Source organism: Cebus imitator, unplaced genomic scaffold (genome assembly GCF_001604975.1).
Source record: "Cebus imitator isolate Cc_AM_T3 unplaced genomic scaffold, Cebus_imitator-1.0 Scaffold228, whole genome shotgun sequence".
Classification (NCBI taxonomy): Eukaryota; Metazoa; Chordata; class Mammalia; order Primates; family Cebidae; genus Cebus; species Cebus imitator.
In genome coordinates this window covers 3,781,372-3,792,517 of record NW_016107543.1, presented here as the reverse complement: position 1 = coordinate 3,792,517, position 11,146 = coordinate 3,781,372, and positions in this window count along the sequence as shown.

Here is an 11,146-nt window from a genome sequence, read left to right as displayed (position 1 = left end):
CGAGGCTGGTCTTGAACTCCTGACCTCAGGTGATCCACCCGCCTTGGCCCCTCAAAGTGCTGGGATTACAGGTGTGAGCCGTCGTGTCTGGCCCAACGCAGTGATTTTAAAACAAGATTGTGACCAGTCAGAATAACTGGTTTCCATTTTTACCCTTCAATTGATTGATCATCGCATCTAGGGTCAAATTTGCTGTATAGTTTTTCTGTTCTAACAATGCTAAGGCACTGTCAGTGTAATCAAGGGAAAGAATCTAAATTAGACACTAAAAACCGGAATCCAAATTCTGGTTGAATGCCATACTTACTACACTCAATAAATGTAAATAGTGGTTCAACACACACTGTAGTAAATAATGTGCTTTTAAAACGCCACCAGGTAAATCTCTAATAAAGCCTCCGATGACTTAGGAACAAAATGAGTTCTGTAGTAGGGAAGAAAATGAATGATCAGTACAGATCAAATTGCCTAGAAACATCGTGTGTCAACATTAATGTCAGTTCCTTGGTACCAACATATTGCTCCTTAATTACTCCACGCCTCCAGAACCTGTAGTCCTCCTGACAACTCATTTCACAGAGACTCATTTATTTTGAAAAAGCGTATGTAGCTACCAGCCTGTCCACTCTGTCAACGTAAGAGTTGGCCATAAAAACCTGCTATATTTTGCCCTAGGCAGCAATTATTGAATATCCCTCAACATATGTGTCAAACACATAAGAAATTGCTCCAGGCTTTTCTGTCTTTTCATTGCTTAAAAAAGTAGAAAATGTCAAACAAGGAGGCCTTCGTAGAACCTGAGGCTTCAAAAATATGAGTTGCATGGTGAAAGCCAAATAGGAGCAACTCATTCTTAAAAAAGAATAAAATTAATAAACCGCATCTCCATTGACAACTAGTTAGTCCCCAGAAAGGTGTAGAGCCCTGGATTTATAAGGCTAGAAAACATCCTACAGGAATCAAACCCCAAACCACAAAGAGGCGTACTGTCTACAACAGCTGTGGTCACTAGGGAATCTGTGTTTCAATGCTGACGCTTCTCTGCCTTCCCCTTTCTAAATCAGGTTAAATGGGGCTCCTCACAGCAGAGCTGTTCCTCCTGACCCTCTGACACCCTGCAAGCCTGCAGATTGACCTGGCTCATGCAATTATTTTTGTTGTTTTTTTAGAGACAGGGTCTTGCTCTGTTCCCCAGACTGGAGTTCAGTGACAGTCACCACTCACGGTAACCTCAACCTTCTAGGCCCAAGCAATCCTCCCACTTCAGCCCCTGAAGTAGCTGGAACTACCAGTGCATGCCATCACACCCTGCTAATTTTTTTTTTCTTTTAATTTTTGGTAGAGAAGGGGTCTCACTATGTTGCCAGGGTTGGTCTTGAACTCCTGGATTTAAGCAATCCTCCCAAAGTGGATTGCTTGGCCTCCCAAAGTGCTAGGATTACAGGCATGAGCCACCACACCCAATCTGCAATTATTTATCTTCAGAGTTCCCTGGGGTCCAGCAGAGGAAACGCTAGCAAGAGCCCATATGAAAGAAGGAAGCCAAGCACCCCAGGAAGGGCTGTGAAAAATCAGGAGGAAGTGAGGCTAAAAGCCAAAGAAACCAGGGAAGGCTTTCTAGAGGGGTGGCTTTCAGAGCGAGATGTTTTCTTACTGTTCTGATCCCACACCCCACACCCCCTCATCTTCCTTATCTACCTGTATTAAAATGGAAGCACCCTTTATTCGGCGTTCTCTGACTTTCAGAGCGAAGACACGAAGAGATGGAATGAATGTGACCTTTTTAGCCTCCTTTCTTCCCTTCTCTTCTCACCATTTCCTTTCCTGCCCACCTCTGAAAGATGTTGACCTTTACAGTTTTCCTAACACCTGGTTATTAATACAATTCTTCCTTGCAACATTAGGTGTTAGAAAAAGCATTCTCTCTCTCTCTCTCCATCCCTCTCTCATTCAAGCTCCATCTGGTACCCTGCAAAAAATTTTCAATATAGAGCTTCTCTTTTAATCAATCTGATGTTTTGTATGGCTTGTTTTCCCTTTTTACTTAAGTGCGCGCACATTAAAAAGTAATGAAATATCCCACCAAGCTGAAATGTGAACACATCTGCTGTTTGTGCTCTGAAAAACTAATTAATAATACATCTCTTCATCTAGTCTGATGCATCCATAGACATCATGCCTTGCTCTAGGAGCATTCTGGGACCAATGATCACTGCCGTATCTTAGAGCACCTACTTCAATTTTGTATGATTAGTAGCAAGGGAAGGACCACATTGAAAGAGTAGGTCTCTAGCCCCAAGTAGAAACAAAAATGTGTTGAATATATACCTTATATTCACCTTTTAAGCAGTAATATCATTGATGAGAGTTTTGTTTATACATCAGGGTGTTGTTGGCAAGACAGTTTTCCTGGGTCACACAAAAGTACTAAAAATCAATTTGCAGAGCAAATATTATGTAACTTAATCTCAACTTTCTATATTTGTACTGTTGCTGTAGGCAAGTCATTAACCTGGGTATGCCTCAGCTTTGTCATGTGTAAAATGAGGACGGCCTACATGGTTTTCAAGGCTCTTCCAGATATGGCAGATTGTATGGCTATTTGTATTCAGAAGCAATCATGAAAAATAAAAACACACAGTGAGTAATTCGTCACTTGCTTACTTGTTTTCAAAAATAACAAATTTGGGTTGTTCAAGTAACATCAAAGCGTATCATAAAGCTAAATCACTGATGATTTCTCCCTTAAAATATAGTTTAAAAGAATTCAATGCTAATTGATTATTACCATTTAGTAAGCTAACAATATTGTAGCCTATAGCTAGGCAATATTTTCTAGAGTTTCACAGGTTGCACCCAAGCACCATAAATTCTACAGTTTTATGTTTTCGCAATGAACAAAATGCTCAATGATGTGACAATGCAGCAGTTTAGAGAGAAGAAACCTCCAGGCAGCAGCAAGGGCTATGCACCGCGGCAGCCTCTCCCGGGAGACGCTGTTTCCTATGGTCGGTCTGTGCAGATTTGACTCTGGAGTTTTGGAAGACTGAGCGAACTAGAATCATGGTGGTCATTTTTATATGAGGGATAAATGTAAGACTCAACAAGACTGGGGTCAGTTGTGGTGACTCATGCCTGGAATCCCAGCACTTTGGGAGGCCAAGGTGGATGATCACCTGAGGTCAAGAGTTCAAGACTAACCAACATAGAGAAACCCTGTCTCTACTAAAAAATACAAAAATTAGCTGGGTGTGGTGGTGGACACCTGTAATCCTAGCTACTCAGGAAGGTGAGGCAGGAAAATTACTTGAACTCAGGAGGCAGAGGTTGTAGTGAGGCGAGATCACGCCATTGCACTCTAGCCTGGGTGACAGAGCAAGACTCCATCTCAAAAAAAAAAATAAAAATAAATAAATAAAAAGAATCAACAGGACTGGAGAAAATCTTTCCTGGATATCTTATTAATACCTTATTATGCACCCCCAGCCTAGCTTCCAAATCGGAATACTCAACAGTCTTCCTCTTCATCCAGGTCTCCTCCACCTACATCTGACACAAGTGACACAAACTTGGCATGTCCACAAATGAACACACCATGTGCCCCTTTGCAACGACCCCTCCCAAACCATCTCCCAGCCCTGTCCCAGTGTCCCCATTGGCATGAGGTACTGCCATCATCACCCAGTCACCCAAGTCAGAACCTTGGTGGGGCCATTCTCATGTCATCCTATTCCCCATGTCCCACACCCACTCATTCCACAAAGGAATCAGGGCCAAAGTGTACGCACACACTGTGCCCAAGAGAGACACATGCATGGGAGAGATGTACGGGGTGACCAGCTCTCCTGGGACTGACTCTCCCAGTTTTAACACTGAAAGTCTCACATCACAGAAAGCCTCTGTGTCCTGGGTGAACCAGGACAATTGGTCATCTTGGAGGGAAGGAATTTGAGAGCACAGGGATGGCTTCCTGGAAGAGATGACACCCAGAAGAGAAGGGTACGGAGTATACAAAAGCATGCAATGGAGGAATCAGTGGTGTGTGTTACTGGAGTGTGGCATCTGAGGAATGGGGGGGTAACCAAGGGGTCTGGAAAGGTAGGCAGGGGCTAGATCTTGGAGAGCTGTATATGGACTTGACTACATACTGTTGTCAGTTTTTCACAGAGGTGAAAAAATTAGATTTGCATTTCTCAGCAGGTGTTTGAGACTGGACGTCAACATTGATGAACTATTGATGGCTAGAAACAGGTGCTAATATTATTTCTAAATTGTCAATGACTTCTTTACTATGATTCTAAGGGTAGAAACTAGAATTTGCCTTGGTGACAAATTATTCCTCTGTTTTGGGAGGAATTCATTTGGACTCTCTCTTAGTCAAACTGGTGTAAAATAAGTCCTCACTTGTCCTTGGCATAACACCAGATGCTGATAAAATAACCCGGACACGGAGCCAGTTGCAGTGGGTGAAGAGGACCATTGAGCCTGTGGCTTCCCAGTCAGAGATTTAGGATGTTAAATCCAAATGCAGCCCTATCTGGTTTCAGACGTCACCTCCAGGATAAAAAGAAGTATCAATCTTGGCTGGGCGCAGTGGCTCACACTTGTAATCTGAACATTTTGGGAAGTCAATGCAGGAGAATCAGAACTGAGGTATCCACCTCGCCAGTTAAAACTGTGCCCCCACATGGACCATGTAGCCTATGGTAGTCTAAAATAAGTTGGCATTTTTAAAATAAATCTTGTGATTGGTACAGGTTTATTGTATTATGAGATTTTGTGTTGAAAGTGGTAACGTAAAGGAAATATAAACACTTCAAATATCATAATTTTGGTTACTCTGTTTTTTTCAATTGTTTAATATACCAGCAACTTCGAAAAATGGAAATGGCCTAGATGCTCCTCAAACCCTGAAGGGACTTGAAAAGGAGTGTGCATCCAGAGACAGGAGGAGCCTGTGACCATTGTTTGTAATCTACATTATCTATACGTATATCTCTTAAGCATATATTATTTAATTTTGCCTGTTTTGTACTATATATCAATAAAATCTGGATTCTGTTGTCTTGTTTCTCTTATTCAAGATTATGCTTTTTAATATTTATCCATGTCAATAGTGTAATTTATGTTTTTTTTGTGTTTTTTTTTGTTTTTGTTTTTTTGTTGTTTTTTTTTTTTTTTTAGAGAGAGAGAGAGTCTGGCTCTGTCACCCAGGCTGGACTGCCGTGGTGCAATCTCAGCTTACTGCAACCTCCACCTCCCGGGTTCAAGTGACCCTTCTGCTTCAGCTTCCCAAATAGCTGGGATCACAGGCACCCACCACAATGCCCAGCTAATTTTTGTAATTTTAGTAGAGACAGGGTTTCACCATGTTGGCCAGGCTGGTCTCGAACTCCCGGCCTCAAGTGATGTACCCGCTTCAGCCTCCCAAAGTGCTGGGATTACAGGTGTGAGCCACCACGCCTGGCTAATTTATCCATTTTTAACTGTTGCATAGTATCCCACGTATGACCATATATCAATGCATTTATTCATTCTACTATTAACATTTGAGCTGTTTCCAGTTTTCTGTTTCTTGTGTGTGTGTATGTTAGTACGTGTGTGTGTCATTAATATGAACAATGCTTCTGTGAATATTCTTGCACATGTCTACTGGTCAATATTTACAAGAGTTTCTCTGAAGTGTATACCTAGGAATGGTTTGCTGAGTGATGGCTACGTGAACGCCTAACCTTCTAAGATAATGTCAAACTATTTTACAAGGTGATTGTGCCTATTTATACACCTAACATCAATCGATGAGAATTCCCCTCAGACACACTTCCTAGTAGCCAACTTTTTAACTTTCTCCAGTTGGCAGATATGGAATGGGCCATTCCGTTCTCTTCTTTTTTGCAAACCTATTCATATTTTGTCCACTTTCTCACTGGGATGTTTTTCTTATTGATTTGTAGGGCTTCTTTCCATATTCTGGAAACTGATTTCTTGTCAGTTACATGATTTCTAAATATCTGCTCCCTGTTTGAGGCTTTTTCCATTATAATTATGGTATATTTTAACAAATAAAAATTGCTAAATCAGTATCAATTTTGTACTTCATAGTTTTCACTTTTTGTGTTTTGTTTCAAAATACTCCTTTACTCTAATTCCTGAAGGCATTATTCTGTTTTCTTCTAAGTGTTGTATAGTTTTTAACTTTTCACATTTATATCTTTAATGAACCTGGAATTCATTTTTGTATATTTAATGTAAGTTTTGCCTTAGACAGAAATACAATTTCCATTTGTTAAATATGGGATACTCTGTTTCTTTTCACATTGATCTGTAATGCCAAAGCAGTACAAAATTGAGTTTCCACATAAAACGATCTGTTTCTGAGCTCTTCGTGCTAATTCACTGGTTTATTTTCAGATCAATGTGGGAGCCATCATGTGAAAGGCAAAACCACAAAATCAGAAAATATAGCATGCATGTTTTCTTTTTCTTCAACTTTTATTTTAAGTTCCGGGGTACATGTGCAGGATGTGCAGGTTTGTTACACAGGTAAACGTGTGCCATGGTGGTTTACTGCACAGATCATCCCATCACCCAGGTGTTAAGCCCAGCGTCCATTAACTATTCTTCCTGAAGCTTTCCCCCCAACCGCAGGTGCCCAGTGTGTGTTGTTCCCCGCCACGTGTCCATGTGTGGAAAATATAATATGTATTCTTAACCAGTCAATGTCTAAAGTTAATCTGTACATTTGCCATTTTCCTAAACAGCCACGTGCTTTAGAACAATTTAACTTCATTCACCCCCTTCCAGCCCGCATCTACTTTAATTCCATAGTTTTTTCTTCTCAATAGATATATTATTTTATAGCCAATATTTGTCTTTACATTTACATTTGGTCATATGCTTAGCACTTTATTTGTTCATTATTCTCATTCGTTTTTGCATCTCAAAACGTTCATCTGGAATCATCTTCCTTCTGCTTAAAATACATTCTTTCAGATTGCTCTTAGTGAAAACTTAGAGCTCTTAGTGAAAACTGATGGCAAGTTCAGTTGACAATGGCTTTATTTTACCCTCCTTCAAAGACAATGTTACCGAGTCAGAAAATTCCGGAATGGCAGTTATTTCCTCCCAGCACATTAAAGATTCTATTCCAATTTCCAGTGTCCATTGTTGCTTTTGAGGTGTCAGTCTTCAGTCTAGCCACCATTCTTTTGTTGGTGGTTTCTTTGTATCTGCTTCTAATATTTTATTATCTGGTTTTCTGCCTCAATGTGTGTAGTTGTGATTTATTTTTATTCCTTTTGCCTGGAATTCATTAGGTCTCCTTAATCTGAAAACTTGGGGTTTCTTTTTTTTTAAACAATTCTAGAAAATTCTCCCTTTTTATTTTGTTGAATGTTTTCTTATTCTCTCCTGTCTTCTTCTGGTACTCTGATGGGACATATTTAAACCTTCTAACTCCAGCCTTCATGCTTCTTGACTTCCTCCTTCATCACTTAGCTGCATTCCAGAAAATTTCCTCAAAGCCACATTTTTGTTCAATAATCCTGGCTTAATCTGTTTTTGGACCCATCCACTGAACTTGTCGATTTAATGGCATTATTTATTTCTTCCGGTTTGTATTTCAGATCTGCTTGGTACTTGCTCCAATTTTCAAGTTTATTTTTTTCTAAAACAATTTATATTTATATTCTTCATCCAATCATTCTAAAGCCACCATGAGACAATAAATAAATCCACTCAACTCATCAAAACACAGCTGAGAATGACCAAATAAGTACCAACAGAAAACTAAATATGCCAGATTAACTGTGCAGAATACAATGATGTAAGTTCACTATACATGAACCTCCCTGTACCCATCTCCTTGCTTCAACAAATAACTCACAGCCAAATTTTCTTCATCTGTACTTCTGCCCTCCTTCTCCCTGTCTGAACTAGACACCGCTCCCGAGACTGCAGGTTCTTTGCCTGCCATATGCAACTGCAGTAGCTTATTCATGGTAGAAAAAAGAAAAAGTTGAAAGTCTTCTGAAAACCGTAGTGCTTATAACAGCTTTCCCAACTACTGGCCATACATCGTGTTAATCATTAACGCACTCAGTAGAGTGTCTCAGAGGTCAAAATGTACCTCCTACTAGCTGTAAGGAAATTGCGATCTAATAATTATTTATTTACATATGCAGTCATCCAAGAGCCTGAAATATCAGGGGCTCTAAATTTATGACTGTGTATTGAACAAGGGTCAAAAGGATCTTTATTCAGTCCTCGAGATATAACTCAGAAAAATGAATTACTGTAAAAAACTCACTTGATTTCCTGTGCTCACATTGTAAGATCGAATAATCTACCAAAGTACAAAATTCAGTGACCTAGAGAAGCTAGCAAATTCTCCTGCCCTTACATAAACAGGTGGGGGGCTTTCCAGTAGAAATTTTTCTACTCCAATAAATTAGTAGATTGGATGACTAAATAATGCATATATATATGACTATATAATAACTGTATTGTATCATATTTTAGTTTAAATTTAAAACCTCAAAAACTTATCAAAACTAGCCAAAAATGTGTGGAATAAGACATAGACAAAGTTATTTCTCAAAAAAAAAAAAATTGCCTGGGCACAGGGGCTCACACCTATAATCCCAACATTTTAAGAGGATGGGAGGGGGATCACTTGAGCCCAGGAGTTTGAGTCCAGCCTGGGCAATATAGTGAGACCCTGTTTCTACCAAAAAGAGAGAGACAGAGAGAGAGAGAGAGAAATTAGCTAGGCATGGTATGCCTGCCTGTAGTCCCAGCTACTCGGGAGGCTGAAGCAGGAGGAACTGTTGAGCCTGGGAAGTCAAGGCTGCAGTGAGCTGTGATTGTATCACTGCACTCCAGCCTTGGTAACACAGTAAGACCCTGCTCAAAATAAAAATAAAAGTGAAAATAATTAAAAATGGGATTATTAACTCTCTGATATAAACATAACTAGGTCCAGTCATAAGGAAGAATTATGCTAAAAAGACAATAAAAATCATCATGTTTAACAACTACATTTGTGTTCTTTTTTAATTCTAAAGCTAACTATCGGCCAGGTGCGGTGGCTCACGCCTGTAATCCCAGCACTTTGGGAGGCCGAGGCAGTCAGATTGCTTGAGGTCAGGAGTTTGAGATCAGTCTGGCCAACATAGTGAAACCCGAGTCTACTAAAAAAAAATACAAAAAATTGGGTGTGGTGCACCTGTAATCCCAGCTATTCGGGATACTGAGGCAGGTGAATTGCTTGAACCGGGGAGGTGAAGGTTGCAGTGAGCCGAGATCGCACCACTGCACTCCAGCCTCCAGCCGGGGCGACAGAGTGAGACTCAATATAAAAAAAAAAAAAAGATTGATTTAATAATGCTTCTACACATCTTAATCATGCGTTAGCATATGAAACTGTTATCTGAAACCAACTTTCTGTAAAACTTGTGTAATTTAAATAGCATAATTTTCTAAAGAGTTCAAACAACCTCCTCCTACCCCATTACTCAACACCAAAAACAATTCATTTTTTGAACATATGCATAAAGAAGAACATAGTTCATGTGTTTATAAAAAGTTCTTCTTTACTACATATTTTAGCTGTGACATCTATTAACGAAGTAATCTATAACTAATAAGTTAGCAAGGTCGGCTTGCCACCAGTTCGGTCATTGGTGGTGAGCCCTCAGTATTGGCTGATGAATACACGAATGGATAAAAATATAAGAGCTGTCCACACATATACCATAAAATACATAAAGTAGATTTCGTTTTATCTCAATTTTTATTTCTGTGATATAACTCAGATAAAATCAAACACAATGTACTCTTTTGAAGTGTACTGTTTATAAGAGAGAAATAGTGTGATCTGACCTTATTTTGGAAGAAAGTTGTGTGTAAAAGAAATTTTAAAAGTAAAAAAGCCACTGGTATCTAAAAACTCAAAAACAAATTTCAGTAACTGGCTTTCTGAACAATAGCAACAACAAATAAGTCACTAAAACAAAACAAGTAAATTACAAATTTGTTGTGTATGTTTACTTGCTTTAATCATACACAAATCTCAATTCCATTAAAGTACCAGGATGACAATTAGTTTTTGGTGACTTTTTTCAACCCTTCTAATTAACTTGATTAAGGAAGTGATTTAAATGCTTCATGAGAGGTGTGAATTCTCAGCCAGGGGGTTTGAATGAAGGGGAGCAAGTGAATCAGGCGTTTGTTGGGTGCTTACAATCAGATTCCCACTGGTGAGATCATGCCCATGTGTCTGGAGGTCCACATGCAAGCAACTGCCTCCAGCCCAACCCTGGAAGCTGGGTGTAATCCCAAGGCCCCGCCTGTCCCCCTTCCTGTACATACAGCCACTTGTGCTGTGATTGTGAAGACATGCAAGGAAGATCAGGCTTCCGCTGAAGCTTCTGCAACTGAAATCCACTAGGGATTCTAGAAGGAGCACTTGTAAGTAGCTCCAGGATGGACTGGGTAGAGTCTATCTCATGGTGGGTGTTAAGCTGGCCTTATTCTAAGGAGGAGACCCGTCCTTGTATCATGCCAGACGCAAAGCACTGTGTGATTTATTCTAAGTGTCTTGGTAACAGGACTTGAAGCCAGGCAGTGACTGGAAACCTGAAATGCATTACTTAGTCATAGAACATTAAAAATAGAAAGAAAATAACCTCCCAAATCATCTAGTCCACTACTCTCCTAAATTCATTTAATTCATATCCCCAAACTACATTGCCAAATGTATGATGGTTTCATTCCTGGTTTAGGTATTCGAGGTTTTGTGTTTGTACAAAGTATTTTAATAGTCTTGTAAAATAAGATGTCCAAACCAGAATAAACTTAAAAGCCAAATACAAGCAAAGCACGAAACATAGGTTCTGAAGAGCACCTCCTCAATACAAATAAACCATTGTCCTTCATCGCCAGTGTGACTTTCAGTTATGTAGGCACATCTGTCTTTTTAGATACCTAAATTATACATGAGGATTGTAAATATTCTTTATGTATAGGTTAGGATAAAGAAAACCTGCCAAGGCAGGTGCACGGGCTAAAAGAATACATCTTCCTGTTTTCCTGCTTCCTTTTGTTACCACTGTTTAATTTTTTGAAAAAAGGAAAAAAAAAAAAA